At 31.7% G+C, this 18250-nt stretch overlaps 2 long non-coding RNA genes across 2 annotated transcripts; both read right to left on the bottom strand.

Annotated features, from left to right (window-relative positions):
• Positions 1–6274: 6274 nt before the first annotated feature.
• Positions 6275–8236, bottom strand: LOC143044311 (uncharacterized). The gene is made up of 2 exons (XR_012968629.1): positions 8011–8236; positions 6275–7314 (listed from the first exon to the last, which is right to left on the bottom strand). It is a non-coding gene; the product is annotated as an uncharacterized LOC143044311 (long non-coding RNA).
• Positions 8237–15291: 7055 nt separating this feature from the next.
• LOC143044310 (uncharacterized) lies at positions 15292–17944 on the bottom strand. Its single transcript, XR_012968628.1, has 2 exons — positions 17813–17944; positions 15292–16258 (listed from the first exon to the last, which is right to left on the bottom strand). It is a non-coding gene; the product is annotated as an uncharacterized LOC143044310 (long non-coding RNA).
• Positions 17945–18250: the final 306 nt, after the last annotated feature.

Here is an 18250-nt window from a genome sequence, read left to right as displayed (position 1 = left end):
AAACATGCTTGGTATAATTGGTTTTTATTGCGACATAAGATACTACTATGATGTTAGATGGTCTATCTAATGAAACATGCTTGGTATAATTGGTTTTTATTGTGAAGAAAGATAGTACTATGATGTTAGATGGTCTATCTAATGACACATGCTTGGTATAATTGGTTTTTATTGTGTAGAAAGATAGTACTATGATGTTAGATGATCTCACTAATGAAACATGCTTGGTCTAATTGGTTTTTATTGTGTAGAAAGATAGTAATATGATGTTAGATGGTCTATCTAATGAAACATGCTTGGTGTAATTGGTTTTTATTTTGTAAAAAGATAGTACTATGATGTTAGATGGTCTATCTAATAAAACATGCTTGGTATAATTGGTTTTTATTGCGACATAAGATACTACTATGATGGTAGATGGTCTATCTAATGAAACATGCTTGGTATAATTGGTTTTTATTTTGTAAAAAGATAGTACTATGATGTTAGATGGTCTATCTAATGAAACATGCTTGGTATAATTGGTTTTTATTGTGTAGAAAGATAGTACTATGATGTTAGATGGTCTATCTAATGAAATATGCTTGGTATAATTGGTTTTTATTGTGTAGAAAGATAGTACTATGATGTTAGATGGTCTATCTTATGAAACATGCTTGGTATAATTGGTTTTTATTTTGTAGAAAGATAGTACTATGATGTTAGATGGTCTATCTAATCAAACATGCTAGGTATAATTTGTTTTTATTGTGTAGAAAGATAGTACTATGATGTTAGATGGTCTATCGTTTGAAACATGCTTGGTATAATTGGTTTTTATGGTATAGTAAGGTAGTACTATGATGTTAGATGGTCTATTTAATGAAACATGCTTGGTATAATTGGTTTTTATTGTGTAGTAAGATAGTACTATGATGTTAGATGGTCTATCTAATGAAACATGCTTGGTATAATTGGTTTTTATGGTATAGTAAGATAGTACTATGATGTTAGATGGCCTGTCTATTGAAACATGCTTGGTATAATTGGTTTTTATTGTGTAGTAAGATAGTACTTTGATGTTAGATGGTCTATCTATTGAAACATGCTTGGTATAATTGGTTTTTATTGTGTAGTAAGATAGTACTATGATGTTAGATGGTCTATTTAATGAAACATGCTTGGTATAATTGGTTTTTATTGTGTAGAAAGATAGTACTATGATGTTAGATGGTGTATCTAATGAAAAATGCTTGGTATAATTGGTTTTTATTGCGTAGAAAGATAGTACTATGATGTTAGATGGTGTATCTAATGAAACATGCTTGGTATAATTGGTTTTTATTGTGTAGAAAGATAGTACTATGAAGTTAGATGGTCTATCTAATAAAACATGCTTGGTATAATTGGTTTTTATTGTGTAGTAAGATAGTACTATGATGTTAGATTGTTTATCTAATGAAACATGCTTGGTATAATTGGTTTTTATTGTGTAATAAGATAGTACTGTGCTGTTAGATTGTCTATCTATTGAAACATGCTTGGTATAATTGGTTTTTATGGTGTAGTAAGATAGTACTTTGATGTAAGATGGTCTATCTATTGAAACATGCTTGGTATAATTGGTTTTTATTGTGTAGTAAGATAGTACTATGATGTTAGATTGTCTATCTAATGAAACATGCTTGGTATAATTGGTTTTTATTGTGTAGTAAGATAGTACTATGATGTTAGATTGTTTATCTAATGAAACATGCTTGGTATAATTGGTTTTTATTGTGTAGTAAGATAGTACTGTGCTGTTAGATTGTCTATCTATTGAAACATGCTTGGTATAATTGGTTTTATGGTGTTGTAAGATAGTACTATGATGTTAGATGGTCTATCTATTGAAACATGCTTGGTATAATTGGTTTTTATTGTGTAGTAAGATAGTGCTATGATGTTATATGGTCTATCTAATGAAACATGCTTGGTATAATTGGTTTTTATGGTATAGTAAGATAGTACTATGATGTTAGATGGCCTGTCTATTGAAACATGCTTGGTATAATTGGTTTTTATTCTATCTATTGAAACATGCTTGGTATAATTGGTTTTTATTGTGTAGAAAGATAGTACTATGATGTTAGATGGTTTATTTAATGAAACATGCTTGGTATAATTGGTTTTTATTGTGTAGAAAGATAGTACTATGATGTAAGATGGTCTATCTAATGAAACATGATTGGTATAATTGGTTTTTATGGTATAATAAGATAGTACTATGATGTTAGATGGCCTGTCTATTGAAACATGTTTGGTATAATTGGTTTTTATTGTGTAGTAAGATAGTTCTTTGATGTTAGATGGTCTATCTATTGAAACATGTTTGGTATAATTGGTTTTTATTGTGTAGAAAGATAGTACTATGATGTTAGATGGTGTATCTAATGAAAAATGCTTGGTATAATTGGATTTTATTGCGTAGAAAGATAGTACTATGATGTTAGATGGTGTATCTAATGAAACATGCTTGGTATGATTGGTTTTTATTGTGTAGAAAGATAGTACTATGATGTTAGATGGTCTATCTAATGAAACATGCTTGGTATAATTGGTTTTTATTGTGTAGTAAGATAGTACCATGATGTTAGATTGTTTATCTAATGAAACATGCTTGGTATAATTGGTTTTTATTGTGTAGTAAGATAGTACTGTGCTGTTAGATTGTCTATCTATTGAAACATGCTTGGTATAATTGGTTTTTATGGTGTAGTAAGATAGTACTATGATGTTAGATTGTCTATCTAATGAAACATGCTTGGTATAATTGGTTTTTATTGTGTAGTAAGATAGTACTATGATGTTAGATTGTTTATCTAATGAAACATGCTTGGTATAATTGGTTTTTATTGTGTAGTAAGATAGTACTGTGCTGTTAGATTGTCTATCTATTGAAACATGCTTGGTATAATTGGTTTTATGGTGTAGTAAGATAGTACTATGATGTTAGATTGTCTATCTATTGAAACATGCTTGGTATAATTTGTTTTTATTGTGTAGTAAGATAGTACTATGATGTTAGATGATGTCAGATGGTCTATCTTATGAAACATGCTTGGTATAATTGGTTTTTATTGTGTAGTAAGATAGTACTATGATGTTAGATGGTCTATCTAATGAAACATGCTTGGTATAATTGGTTTTTATGGTATAGTAAGATAGTACTATGATGTTAGATGGTCTATCTAATGAAACATGCTTGGTATAATTGGTTTTTATTGTGTAGTAAGATAGTATTATGATGTTAGATGGTCTATCTAATGAAACATGCTTGGTATAATTGGTTTTTATGGTATAGTAAGATAGTACTATGATGTTAGATGGCCTGTCTATTGAAACATGCTTGGTATAATTGGTTTTTATTGTGTAGAAAGATAGTACTATGATGTTAGATGGACTATCTAATGAAACATGCTTGGTATAATTGGTTTTTATTGTGTAGAAAGATAGTACTATGATGTAAGATGGTCTATCCAATGAAACATGCTTGATATAATTGGTTTTTATTGTGTAGTAAGATAGTAAGTCAGGAATCTGATGTACAGTAGTTGTCCTTTGTTTATGTAATATATACGTGTTTCTCGTTTCTCGTTTTGTTTATATAGATTAGACTGTTGGTTTTCCCGTTTGAATGGTTTTACACTAGTAATTTTGGGGCCCTTTATAGCTTGTTGTTCGGTGTGAGCTAAGGCTCCGTGTTGAAGGCCGTACTTTAACCTATAATGGTTTACTTTTTAAATTGTTATTTGTATAGAGAATTGTCTCATTGGCACTCACACCACATCTTCCTATATCTATTGGTATAATTGGTTTTTATTGCGTAGAAAGATAGTACTATGATGTTAGATGGTGTATCTAATGAAAAATGCTTGGTATAATTGGTTTTTATTGCGTAGAAAGATAGTACTATGATGTTAGATGGTGTATCTAATGAAACATGCTTGGTATGATTGGTTTTTATTGTGTAGAAAGATAGTACTATGATGTTAGATGGTCTATCTAATGAAACATGCTTGTTATAATTGGTTTTTATTGTGTAGTAAGATAGTACCATGATGTTAGATTGTTTATCTAATGAAACATGCTTGGTATAATTGGTTTTTATTGTGTAGTAAGATAGTACTGTGCTGTTAGATTGTCTATCTATTGAAACATGCTTGGTATAATTGGTTTTTATGGTGTAGTAAGATAGTACTATGATGTTAGATTGTCTATCTAATGAAACATGCTTGGTATAATTGGTTTTTATTGTGTAGTAAGATAGTACTATGATGTTAGATTGTTTATCTAATGAAACATGCTTGGTATAATTGGTTTTTATTGTGTAGTAAGATAGTACTGTGCTGTTAGATTGTCTATCTATTGAAACATGCTTGGTATAATTGGTTTTATGGTGTAGTAATTACTACACCATAAAACCAATTATACCAAGCATGTTTCAATAGATAAACAATCTAACATCATAGTACTATCTTTCTACACAATAAAAACCAATTATACCAAGCATGTTTCAATAGATAGACAATCTAACAGCACAGTACTATCTTACTACACAATAAAAACCAATTATACCAAGCATGTTTCATTAGATAAACAATCTAACATCATAGTACTATCTTACTACACAATAAAAACCAATTATACCAAGCATGTTTCATTAGATACACTAGTAGCACGATTTCAGTCTGAAACGGTCATTTTGGTCTGATCACATCTTGATTGACTGGATTTACCGCTAGAAAAAATCGTCAAGATATTTAAGATAGTTCAGTCGCCGTTCAGATCGATAGCCTCATCAGGTAAATCAGTTCGTTAAGGCGTGTCAAGACGGAAAAGACTGAATCGTCTAGCGGGTTGTTTAGACCCGTTAAGACCGTGTCAGACCAAAACAGACCATGGATACAAAAGAACGTTCAAAATTTTCAGACCCTGTTTTGATCCGTTCAGTATACCGGTTTGATACAACGAGTTGCGCCCCTTCTACTCGATAATGTATTTTAGATTAATACATGTATATATGTATTTTATTATTACAATTTGAAGTATATTCTGATTAATTAAAAAAAAAAAGATTAAATCTTGTGTTAATTCTTTATTTCTTTTCTTGTTTTGTTGAGGAACTAATAAATTATTCGTCTATATATATATATGTTGTTTAGTTTTTAATAAATGTTTATTTATATAAATATATATTGATAATTAAATGCAAGGACGTACGTTAATTGTATACACACCAGAATGTATGCCATAAATTTAACCTTGAAATGTTGTGAACACCGGTAAAAATGTTTTTTGTATTTGAAGATTAGTAACGGAAAATCCTAAACGTAACCTAAAAAAGTTAAGGAGATGTGGTATGATTGCCAATGAGACAATCCACAGAAATGCAGCGGAGGCAAATTAACACAGTCATGCATATTTTTGTTTTATGCATGACAGTTTCTTTAATTCGTTTTCTGTTGATATATGTCCTAGTTTACCGTTGAAGCTGTTGCTTTTTTGGTATGTTTATTTTTTTTTCGTGCGAGTTACTCTATTAAAGTTGGAAACAAATATTCCCGACATTCGGAAATTCGAAAAAAGACTTCCCGGATCCCGAAACCTGATCATATAATGCATTCAGTCTCTGTCGGGACGGTGTTAAAGTATCACCGTATAAAAATTTTCATTTAAACAATATATCCTTATAATATTTATTTTCTTATCCATATAATATGTATATAGTACTTTGTATATACTTTGTATATATATATATATATGGCGTTGATTTTAAATAAAATCTGTTTTAGTTAAAACGGTCGAGTGCAATGGCACGTGCTAGTAATCAACCGGGTCAACAGGTAACAAAATCAATTATCCATAACGTAAGAAAGTACATGCCTATTATATTTTACAATTACTCTCATCATCATTCTTGATAAAAAGGTCTAAACTTTAATAAAGAATGAATGAACACGTATTAGTGATGTCTGACCTTCAGTTTTTAATATAAATTAATGCTTATGTTTTTTTTATATTGAGCAAAGTAACGAATGTGAATCTATTATACGTTAAAGGTTCTTACAATATCATATATGTCTAAACACTATACCAAAAGACCATGCAAAATATTTGAGCGCCGCATGTAAAACCATTAAAAAAACATGTACTGTTAGGAAGTTTGTATAGTACTCAAAAGAAACGTTTCGCTTCTCTACTTATATAGTTTAGAGAGTATTCCTTTAAATTGTGTCAGTTATATAAAGTAGAGTGTATTTGTATTCTATTTATTCATCTAAATGTATCATTATAATATACATTTTGTATTTCACAACTATATATACTATAAGTTGTAGTGTGATTGATTGTTGTTTAAAGTCCAGTGGCAAATACTTCATGCATGTTCAGGACCAGCTGTAAGTTTATGACATGTATGGAACTCACCGGTGTAGTTTTCACGTGTTATAATAGATAAAAGAATAATTATTTTTTAAGATATCGAAACATAAAGGAGGCAAGGCGCATGGATTACCCGCACTTATCAGTTCTTTTCTCTTTTTTGTCTTAAAAAAAAAATCGATTTTTTTTTATATGTTTATATAATTTACGATAACTGTGGTGTATACGTGCTGTCAGACGAAAGATACATATGTGCCCTCTAAATATCTTTTTTTACTATGGATTGTTTGCTTTCGTACTGACGTTTAACACACAACTTTAATTACTGACTGTGATGTATGTAGAAATTCAAACGTACTGGAGAATGAAGGATGCAAATCCAAGCTTTGAATTAAAATGGTCATTAAATTTGCCACACAAATAAAAGAACAAGTGTAAGTGTTGGAATGACATATACAATATATCAACATGTGCATTGTCGGAGAATTTAATTTTGATTTTACTTTGGTAACTGGACAAAATTGAAGAGAGGCAGCCCAATCTTTTCTCCTTTTTGTTACGAGTACAAATAGATTTTATTGGCTTTATAGACATCGAATAGAATTCAGGGCATAACATTACGGAATATGATCTTCAAAATATACAATTTAATACCAATAACGTAACAAATACATTGTTTTTTTATATATATATATAAAAGTAATTTTTTGATCATCAGTGCAAGCAGTAGCGTTTGTTTGATTTTAAAACACGAATCGATCTATACTATTTAAAATTACAATACGCAAGCTGAAACCGTACCAAGTGATTATTATTTTTGCACACGACATCTAGGCTGTCGTCCCACCTCTAACAGTAGACGGTTCTCTTGGTGGGGATATTGTGCATTCAACCGTGGATATGATAAAATATCTGTAATAAACAAAATTGTAATGTTTTGATTGTGTAATGTCTTAATTTTTAAGGTTACGCGGGTTCGGTATTAAGCGGGACAATTGGTATGAACACATTTCGATATACGTGTAAATTATATTAAAAGAAGCTTTCAAACGCAGTTATTTTCGAGGATATTTAAAGATACAAATAAACAAATCCTTTTTATGTTTTTGAATTAGGCTTTTAATTTCCATTCCTAATTATATATCATTGTAGAAAAAATTTATTTTATACATTTAAAGTACATGTAATTCTTTATGCTAGCTAGTCCATGAATAAAATTGCATAAATCACAAAAACACATTCGGGAATAGCAAGAAAGTTTACCAAAAAAGTAGTGGGAACTTTACTGTTTTTTTTATCATATATATTTCTGATAGTTTTCCCGACCTATTCACCTATTTTCAAACTTGAAAAGGGACCCCTTTCAGCGGCACGAGCCTGGAACATGTACACATGACAGTTGTAAGTAACAGCTATATAAATATACAAGAGAAGATATGGTATGATTGCGAATGAGACAAATGTCCACAAGAGACCAAAATTACACAGACATTAACAACTATATGTCACCGTACGGCCGTCAACAATGAGCAAAGCACATACCGCATAGTCAGCTATAAAATGCATTTCAAAGATACTATAATTAGAATAAAAGGTTAACGTACTTACAAAATATGTCATCTTAAAGAATGTGATTTCACAAATAAATTATTTTCAAATTCGCAGTCCAAGTCAACCTAAAATCGGTTACACACATTTTTAATGTTATAAATCCATTCCAACAATATTATTTTAAACACACACTAGCTTGCCTTTTCATTAATTTGAATAATACAAATTCAACTAAATTTTGTTTATTCCCATCAACAGAGAAATCTCACACTCATCCCAGACGTTAATAATACTCATGCACTTCAATTTTGATAAACAATTTATTGATACGGACGAAAACGCTTTAACATACGGTTACATTAGGGTTAAAAAAATGTGAACTTGTTTTTAATTGAATTCAAAGATAGATTAAACGGTAGCTTTAGGCAGCAACCATTTGATTTTCTGGGGGTGGAAAAGGGGGGGGGGGGGCTATGTTTTTTTTTGGAAAAAAAAGTTTGTTTCGAGTTTTGGAAAAAAAAAAAATTTGTTTTTGACCCTGAGAAAAATAATGTTTGTTTTACCCTCAGCTGACACTATATGTAATGCTAATATTGAAAGAAAAAAAATTGTCGCCAAAAAAATCAAATGGTTGCTGCCTTAATAGTTATAATAGTGAAATGAACTATTTGTTTGAAGACTCGCCTAAATGTATGTTGCATAGATGTATTTGACCCCAACAGTTTTATTTAGTTCATGCTGTAAATTATATTTATAAAACCATTTATTTGTAAATACCGCATAAATCAGTCTGTTCACTGTTTGAATAAAGAAACTTGTCGATTTTATAATATTGAGAGATATCCGAGATTTTGTAATATGGTGTGATAAACAAGTAATTGAAGATGAATATCATTTTATTTTAGTATGTGAAAAGTATAATGAACTTCGAAAGAAATTTATCAAACCATATTGTTGGAGAAAACCGTCGAATCTTAAACTTTTTAGACGATCAATGCATTTGAAAGGGGGCATATATATACAGTTGGAACTCGCCCCTTTTTTTTATGCTCGGTTGGGACCCCCTTTTAAAGTGGTTGGGTTCTCACCAGTATCTGTTCATAATGTAAAGGAACTAACCAATTAAAGGGAAGTTTTTATTTCTGACTGAGAAGGTACGAAATTAAATTCATTCATTAATGCTAAAAATCCATTTGATCCTATTCTGCTGTACTGTTATAATGGTATACCTACTTATATGATTATTTGACTAATTGTTTAAATGTAAATATGTTTCACTGATGTAATTGAATATTTGTAATAATTATTTTCTGTAAGTTGTATTGCTTACGAATAAAAAATTCATAAACAAAAATAAGACAAGTTGCTTTCTTTAAAAAAAGAAATGCAATCGTAAACCCAAATGCTTGTTTGGCATTATATATATATTAGATAATTGTTTAATAAAGATGTATTGTCTTATATTACTTTTGTTGTGCATAAGAATTAGAAACTGACATTGCCTGTTTAGTGGTTTAAATAATGTAATACCGGCTTCACACATCAACGTATAGATCCGACGTACGTCGGCCGAGGTAAAAAAAATCATGCACGCTACCAAAACGCTAGTAATTTTGATGCATTCAACCTGTCAATCATATCTGTATCGTGTGCACAACGAGCTTAAAGCGTGTATTGGGTGTGCGTAAAGCGTACCTTAGCGTTTCTCCTGGTCTTCCTACATTCCCAACTGCAGGTCTGTCTATATGTGAATGTTTGTCAATAAGTCTGTCACATTCGCCCGTCTGTTTACATGTTTACCAGTCCGTCTATGTCCACTGGTTCGTCTACATGTTCACTAGCTTTGAAATAGCTTTCGGTAATTATAAAGAGATAGATTATTTAAATTCCAACGATCACAAATCTAATCTAAATCCGATTTCAATTATTTCGTAAAATACGTTTTTTGACAGACATTACCTTTATCTGATTATCATAATATTCCCAGTTTAAGGAAAAGAAAAGACATTTTTTTTATATATTTTTTTACAAAGTTGCTAATGGTTTAATTATGTCGTAATTTGCTAGGTCAGTGTCGGATTCCGGGCGACATAGCGTACACTTTCCTTTTAATTTTTAGCGTTATTAATATCGTAATTTTTGTATCCTTGCTATCCTTGCTAAATCTTCTACTGTATATCACAGCTAGTGAATAAGTCTAAATGTCCGTACAGTGTATAGTAAGATCTTTTTTCCACACATGGACATTTCATTAGTATAGAAAGTTCGCTATAGTGTTCCATCATGGTCTTAGTGCAGTTTCGAGAGCTTATAGTGCACCGAGGCGGCCAAGGTTATTTTTAGACGCACCGTAAAGTCCCAGTCACACCATTGCAACAACGTCCTGTTTTGATAAATTTGTTAAAATGCTGGGACCATGATACTAATAGTATAATATTTCCCTTTTAAATAGTAATTGTTATGAATGATAACATTTTATATGTATGCTGTCTTAGTTTTTAAATAGTTATTTGGTTAATATGGTGTCTCGTAAGTCATTTTTGGACAGGATATTTTTGTTTTATAGTGTCACGATGTATATTCTGCACGAATAATTTTTATCGCTATCATTATAAAAAACTAGACTATGTGAACCCTAGTGTGAACCGTATGAGATCGCACACAAGACAGCTGATTGGATAAATGGGATGAATTGTTACGCCTACATAAAACTGATATCCAATCGAATGCCAGCAGACACCTGTCAGTAAAAACAAATTGTAAGCGTGGATGGTTAGAGATTTATTTGTGTATTCGATATTTGAAAAATAAGTTAGATAGTCACTATTCGTTTTCCCTTTTTTCAGCCGGATTTCAATAACTGTTTTTACACTTTCTTATGATTAACAGAAAGGTATTTAAATAGAAGCGCACCACATGTAACAGAGATTTACAAGCATTTAATATAGCGACTTGTGTTTTCCGGAACGTCCTATTTTCAATTATTCACAGACTTTTGCAATATTATTAAACCTTTATTTTTTACCTTCAAAAACTGCTCAAACTTGTATTCTCAGACTAGACAGCATGAAAGACATAAACACTTTTATAAGTCAGTGTACACACGGTGTTTTCCAAACTTGGTAATTTCTTCGCCCAGGGATATGAATTTGACATTAAAAGTCCCTCAAAGCTTTACAATACCCGGTCGTGTCATTTCCGTATATTGTAGATGGAACGAGTGATATACATACACCAGACATACATGTTCCGTTACAGGTAAATTTTACCTTTTTGGAGGACTCCTAAGTGGGGATGCGTTGCATGTGTGCTAATCTAAAAAAAAATCAAATCTTTTATTTTTCTAAACTGCGTTACATGCAAATGCGAAATAATTGGTGTTGTTTGTTCAGTCCAATTTATTTATAAATATTAATTTATTCTTTTGAATAAAAAAAACTACGCATGTAAACTTCAATGAATACAATAGTATTTAATACTAGTAGCCTAAATGTAAAACAATTGCAGCAAGATTTGAGGTTGAAGCGGCTCGATCAAAACGTGAATAGATGAGAAATTGTCATCATTCTTCTAATTAATTACAAAGTATTTTGTGAGAACAAATACTTATATTTTAGTGATGGTGATTCATTGTTGTTTGCCTCAGTCACCTCCAGTGGCAAATATTTCATTCGTGTTCATAACGAGAAGCACTTCAAATAGTCGTTCGACAATAAGATTAAAAGTAAACTTGAAATACCACTGAATAATGAGAGAAGATTTAATAAGGATAGAAATTTAGCCTTGCAACAGCTCGCTACAATGGGACCACTAACATCATTGAGGAAGAGTTTTCAATTTGCAGAGAGCGATGGTCCTCTCAATCTACTCTGATGTCGGCCATCTCTATTCATACGTGTAGATACCAACATCACATAACGGTATCTAATTTAGATAAGATCATGACTTTAAAATCGCATTAGTAACGGTGATAATTCTGTTAAACTGTATTGTTTATTATGCTCGAGTTTTTGGTATGACTATGCGACCTCTCTCCTGGTTGGTCTCGTAAGAATAAGTTCACCTCGACAGCGAGAGGACTTTAGTCCGAATCCCAAACGGGTCTAACAAAGAGTTTTTTTCTTTCTTTCGAACTGTTAGCTTGTGAACTTACACGTTAAAAATCCATCTCAGTGTGTCGGTCTAGTACAAAGCAGGCTTAATTTTCATATTATATTTCCATATTATAGTTTTGTCCTTAATCTACTGATTTATATCACACCTGCTATAATTTTCAACGATCGAAATAAAAAAAAAAAATGGTACGTGAAATATTTCTACGGAACACTTGCATTTTTGTCTAAAAAAAATCACTGCTCCCGTATTATTTAGTCTTGTTGCGGTTTAGGCTTTTTATTCTGTATAGGTTTCTTTCTATAACAAAAATCTGTGTGTTGACTCTTAATGTTTTGATTGATATGTGTCGTTGGGTTGATGTCGTATTAATGTATACCTTTAAAATTGTTTTCAAAACCAAATGATGGATTGGGTATAGAAATATTCACATCTCCCGTTCAATAGTATATCTTTGCTAAAATTGGGTGCGGACGTTTGGTTGTTCGGTTGTATAAATAAGCAGCCGCATTTGGTCGAAAAAAAAGTCTATGCATGGTGTAGTGAGAGTTTCGCGCTATCTATACGTTAAAAAAAATTGAATAAATCGTTGAAGGGATATACGAACTTTGATTGAAATTTCTAAAAAACGAAAAAGGTCACCTGAATCTCCAAGTAAGCCAGTCGCATGGTTGAATTTAACACTTTAGAAGAAACGAAACGGCCAAAATAAGTTTAGTCTTATTATAAATTGTTGCCAACTTTTTCGTCCGTGTTTGCTTTTATGACAACTTTACCAGATATATATATATATAAATTTGACAGTAATTGATTCACCAAAACGAGCTCAACTACATGTCGTTGTTTTACGCTTCAACATAAATGCATATGTATGTATACAATGGAGACTGTTTTCTGTTCTACTGCCCTTGTCCTAGATTGGCTGTATACAATCTAACCCCTGACATGGACTACTTTATTAAATGTTTACAAACAAATAAATGCAAAGAGAAAGATTCGGAAAGAAATTCTAAAATTTACGCTAAAAAATAAAATACACAAAAATGGAAACAGTTTTAGACAATTATCATTTGAGAACTATATATAATTAGCATGCATCACTAAATGAAACTGATAAATTGATTGCTCCCTTAATGTCCAGTGGCAAATATATCACGCATATTCATGACGAGATGCGAAATGGATCAACCTGAAGCAAATGATTGATACATCACCAAGACAGAGAGTTCGCTGAGGTAAAACGTATGCCGTACTAGAATGCTGTATGGATTTTGCTCATTGTTAAAGGCCGTACAGTGACCTTTGAACGACTTTGACCCTACCCCTGCAGAGCTATAGAAAAACAGTACATTAAGGGGTGTTACACAGACTCTTTTTCGATGATACACAGACTCTTTTTAATTGTTACACGGACACTTTTTATGAATAGAATCACTCATGCATGATCAGTGAGTTCATGGGCACTTTAATTTTCAATTAGATTTGAACTTTTTGGTTCACTGACTTATTTCCTGTCTTTTTATTGGATAAAATATTTACGTTAGCATCAATATCTATTTTCCGAAACATTTCCAGTAAAATACTATTCATATCAGTACACCAAGGGATTAGACATTTAACTTCAAGGGAGGGGGGAGGGTATGGTATAATAAATCAAATTGTCATCACTGTTGGGTTTCTCGTCTGAATATTTTACATTAACTGTGTCAGATGCCTCATTACAGGCTGAACCTTTTATAGGGTGCTCATTATAAAGTTTTAGTTTTTGGTCATTGTTGAAGGGTGTGCAGTGACCTATTACATGTATATAGTGACTAACAAGTAAATCACTTGGTCTACATGATTTAAATGGTTGATACTCGTCTCACCATATCTCCTTAAGCCAAAATAAAAATTGTTTGTTTCCCCTCCCCAGACCCAGGTAAAAAATAAGCCCCCTGGGATGGGAAACAGACATTCTTTTAAATGTGGCCTTATTCATGATCTTTTTATTGAAATTCTGTAATAAGAAGATTTTACTAGTCTATAAGTATCACATAAACTTTACATTATCAATAATCCATTAAAATGAAGTCCAGTCAAAATAACCATGCCAGACAGATATATGACAGATAATTTCATGAATTACATGAATTTTTGAATTTCACAGTTCTTCCATACCCCAAATTTATGGTTAAACGTTTATAGTAACCATAGAAACAGAGAAAAAGACTAAACATAAAAACCATGAAAATGGTGTCATTGTCAGATGAAATAAGCCATTCAAAAATGTCAAACATGTACAACTTACATTTATTCCATAATTATGCCAAAAGTAGTGATCCTATACATGTACAATGTAGCTTATAGCTTATGAGAAACATTGATGACCTTCGGCTATTGTCTGCTCTGAAGTTGGGTTGTTGTCTTTTTTGGCACATTCCCCATTTTCAGTGTCAATTTTATTAGGAAGTATAAACTGAGAAACAAACCTAACCATGTTAACATTGTATCAAACTGAAATAAGGTTTGAGATCTCACAAACATGTTTAACCCCGCCGCATTTTTGCGCCTGTCCCAAGTCAGGAGCCTCTGGCCTTTGTTGGTCTTGTATTATTTTAATTTTAGTTTCTTGTGTACAATTTGGAAATTAGTATGGCGTTCATTATCACTGGACTAGTATATATTTGTTAAGGGGCCAGCTGAAGGACGCCTCCGGGTGCGGGAATTTCTCGCTACATTGAAGACCTGTTGGTGACCCTCTGCTGTTGTTTTTTATTTGGTCGGGTTGTTGTCTCTTTGACACATTCCCCATTTCCATTCTCAATTTTATTAATCACTTAAATTATCCATGAAGGTCAAGGTCAGGTCAACCCAACCTGATGGACAAGTAGATCTTTCAAGATACTCATATACAATAAAATGTATCCAATTACATATATAAAATATATACAGTATAAGAGAGCATTTCATTGATTAAGTAACAGTATATTTTACATGCAGTCATTGAACCATGAAAATGGGGTCAGGTGCAATGTGCATATAATGGCAAACTGAAACATCATAACATATTAATTAGCTACTAGCATCTGAATACAAGACAAGAAACATCCAGCTCTTTTAGCTTTTAAAATGTAAAGCTCTATAAAATAGCTTACATCATCACCCCAAGACTGTAATACAAATTTCTTGTATACAACCAACTTTCATGACTTTTGTGTAAGGCGAGACAAAATAAAATGATACTTTGAAGTACATGTATTGTTTAATATGTTTGACTACTATTATAAAATGCCAGTTTCAGAATGAACAGTAATTTAGAAGATTATTAAAATACATGTAGATACATTCAGACTATTATAACTATACAGCAAGCTGTCATTCGACTCTAACCAACAACCATGCCAGGGCTGTAAAGCTTGTCTAGGTTGGTAAAAACTTCCATCATCATGCATATATATGACACTAACCAATAGTGATGGACCGTGACAGACCCTCATGGAAAGTAAAGGAGGTTTAACACTTCCTGGTGGTACATGTAGCCAACAATAGCAATGGCAGCATAGAAACTCTTATTATATCCAAATTCTTATTTCAAATGAATAATTATCCAAGGTGAATCAGATGATGTATGATCATGATGCTGCACTTTTAGTATTGACAATGATTGATATATATTCACTGAAACTAGAAATTTCCATTATTCCAATTTTCTATTCTTAATGATATAACTATCCAAGATAATCATGGAATTAAGATATGATGCACTACTAATATTCCTAGAAAACTTTAAATTCTCTTTATTTCAAATTGTTAATATTACTTATTTCAAATATATATATATATATATATCAAAGGTATGCTCTGTCACCAAGTAATGTAGTACATTGTATTTCCTACATTTTTTCTATGAATTGTAAGTTTGCTATTTGTTCAATTCACAATTCTCTTTTTGTCCAATCAGATCATCCCATCAACTGTACATCATGACATAATGCTGTTAGCTCTATCAACGTTATTTCCAAACCAATAAGTAACACAAAATTATGAATGAATCCACCATTTCACAATTTATAGCTACAGGTACAAATGAGGTACCATATGAGAGTAACTTAGTGACACTATATATTTCCTATATATACATTGATATACATGATATATGCCGCTTCATAATCTGGCTGGGAATCATGCTCAAACCAATGTGATATCTTATCTACAAAAAAAATATACATTAAGAATAAAGTATTTATTATATATAAACTTGTATTTATCTACAAGAAAAACTAGCAATCATAAGTTGCTTGACAACAAAGTTTAATGATGTAAAGAAATGAATTTATGACTTATACAATTTAATTGATAAGTCCCTTATGAGAAGAAGAATAAAACCCTTTTTTGAGGTTCTATTTCTAAAACAAAATGTTCTCTCTTTCTACATCAATGTTTTCTTAGGTGTATACTTCATTGAAGGGTTACTGTCTAATAGAGGCTATAGCACTATACTTGTTGTGATCAATTTATAATACTTTTTTATTTTGAAATAGAATTTGTTGAATATTACTACCAATGTGACATGGTGACAAAGCAAATAGTATTTATAAGATTCTTCTTCTTCTTCTTTATAATCCATCAACATACTGATGATAACGTGTCGGGCACTTATTTAACTATGCCGCGCATGCGTGGGATCTAATTTTTATTTAGTCATGACAGTCATGACAGTGAATAATATACAAAAGATAAAAATAAAAATTTCAACATAATTTCTTTTTCTTGTTATAACATATATTTAAGTTCTACAAAATTAAGAGCATAACAAATCATTTATAACAAAATAATGAATCATACCCGGTAAAATCTTAAATTTCTTATCACAAAAGATGAAAAGTGTTAAAAATTGTTGTTAAGGACGCAATGCCGTCTCATCATTTGGAATCAGGCATGTCAGGGCACAATATCAATATACTCTTTTTTTTGCCCCGGGCAATTTTGAGGTTATTGCATATATACAAACCCAAGCCTTGAACATGTTGAAGGTATTCATAACACATATGTTACAAATTATAATTATCATGATTATTGTACATCACCCACCAGTGGCTATATAAATAGGTATATCATCGTCGTAACTAGTCCGAGATTACTCTGACGTCCAAACGTAACTAGTCCGAGATTACTCTGATGTCCAAACGGCTGTTTTGCCAGACAAGCTTGTCTCGGACTACATCGTAACATGTGAAGATTGGTTGGTTATTAGTTAATAAAAAAAAAGTGACCAATATTTCATGCAAATTTAGGACGTGACAGTTATCAATACATTAACATACAATATGTAGGATTACTCGATCAGGGGTTTAGGCCTTGTAACTGTTGTATAGCCTATAGGCCATCCCGCACAACCATACCATTGTGAATACCCCACATGTCAATGCATGTTAGGCAATAAACAGGGGTGGATCCAGCCATTTTTAAAAGGGGGTTTAAACCATACTTGTTTATATGTAACTTTTTAAATCATGCATTGATCTTTCAAAAAACATGAAAAAGGGGGGGGTCCAATCACAGGAACAATTTTTTAACAAGCCCAAATTCTTACTTTGCCTTTGAACAGGCTACTATCCAAGAGTGTGGAGTATTGGAACGTCGATTCATACCTGTATGCACAAATTTAACAAATGTGAACATTTTTCCTTCAAACTCTTGGGTGATGATTCATGATCAATGATTATTCTGATAGACATGTATTAAAATATTCATTTCTACTCACCAATTGCAATTTCCAGCTCAGCTTATATTGTACTATAGTTTCCTTCTACCATGTCAACGATTTTGTGTAAAATAAGTTAGCTATTAGAAGCGCTGACACTGCCGACACACATGTATGCGACATGAATGCAACAAAAATAAACAATCGTAACTACTCGGCCATTCTCGCTACGCAGTACAATAGCCTCGTATGCACTACGGAGAAATTCTTCTTCAATTGTTGGCCGGAATTGTAGTGATCCGCGACACAAAGAAGTTCTATCCTCCAGGTGGCGCTATAATTTGGTTACATATCACAGTAATCAAGAACTTTAACTCTGCCAAATATTTTGACGCGAAAGAAGGAGCAAAGTAAATAAGTAATGGTAAAAAATTTGTACCATTCCAGTCGAAAAAAATATAAAATTCAATCGGATCGGAAAATTTTCCGGACAGGAGC

The sequence above is a fragment of the Mytilus galloprovincialis genome, chromosome 9 (assembly GCF_965363235.1).
Source record: "Mytilus galloprovincialis chromosome 9, xbMytGall1.hap1.1, whole genome shotgun sequence".
In the NCBI taxonomy this organism is placed as follows: Eukaryota; Metazoa; Mollusca; class Bivalvia; order Mytilida; family Mytilidae; genus Mytilus; species Mytilus galloprovincialis.
Note: the sequence above shows the minus strand (reverse complement) of the source record. Positions and strands in the feature narration are given on the sequence as shown.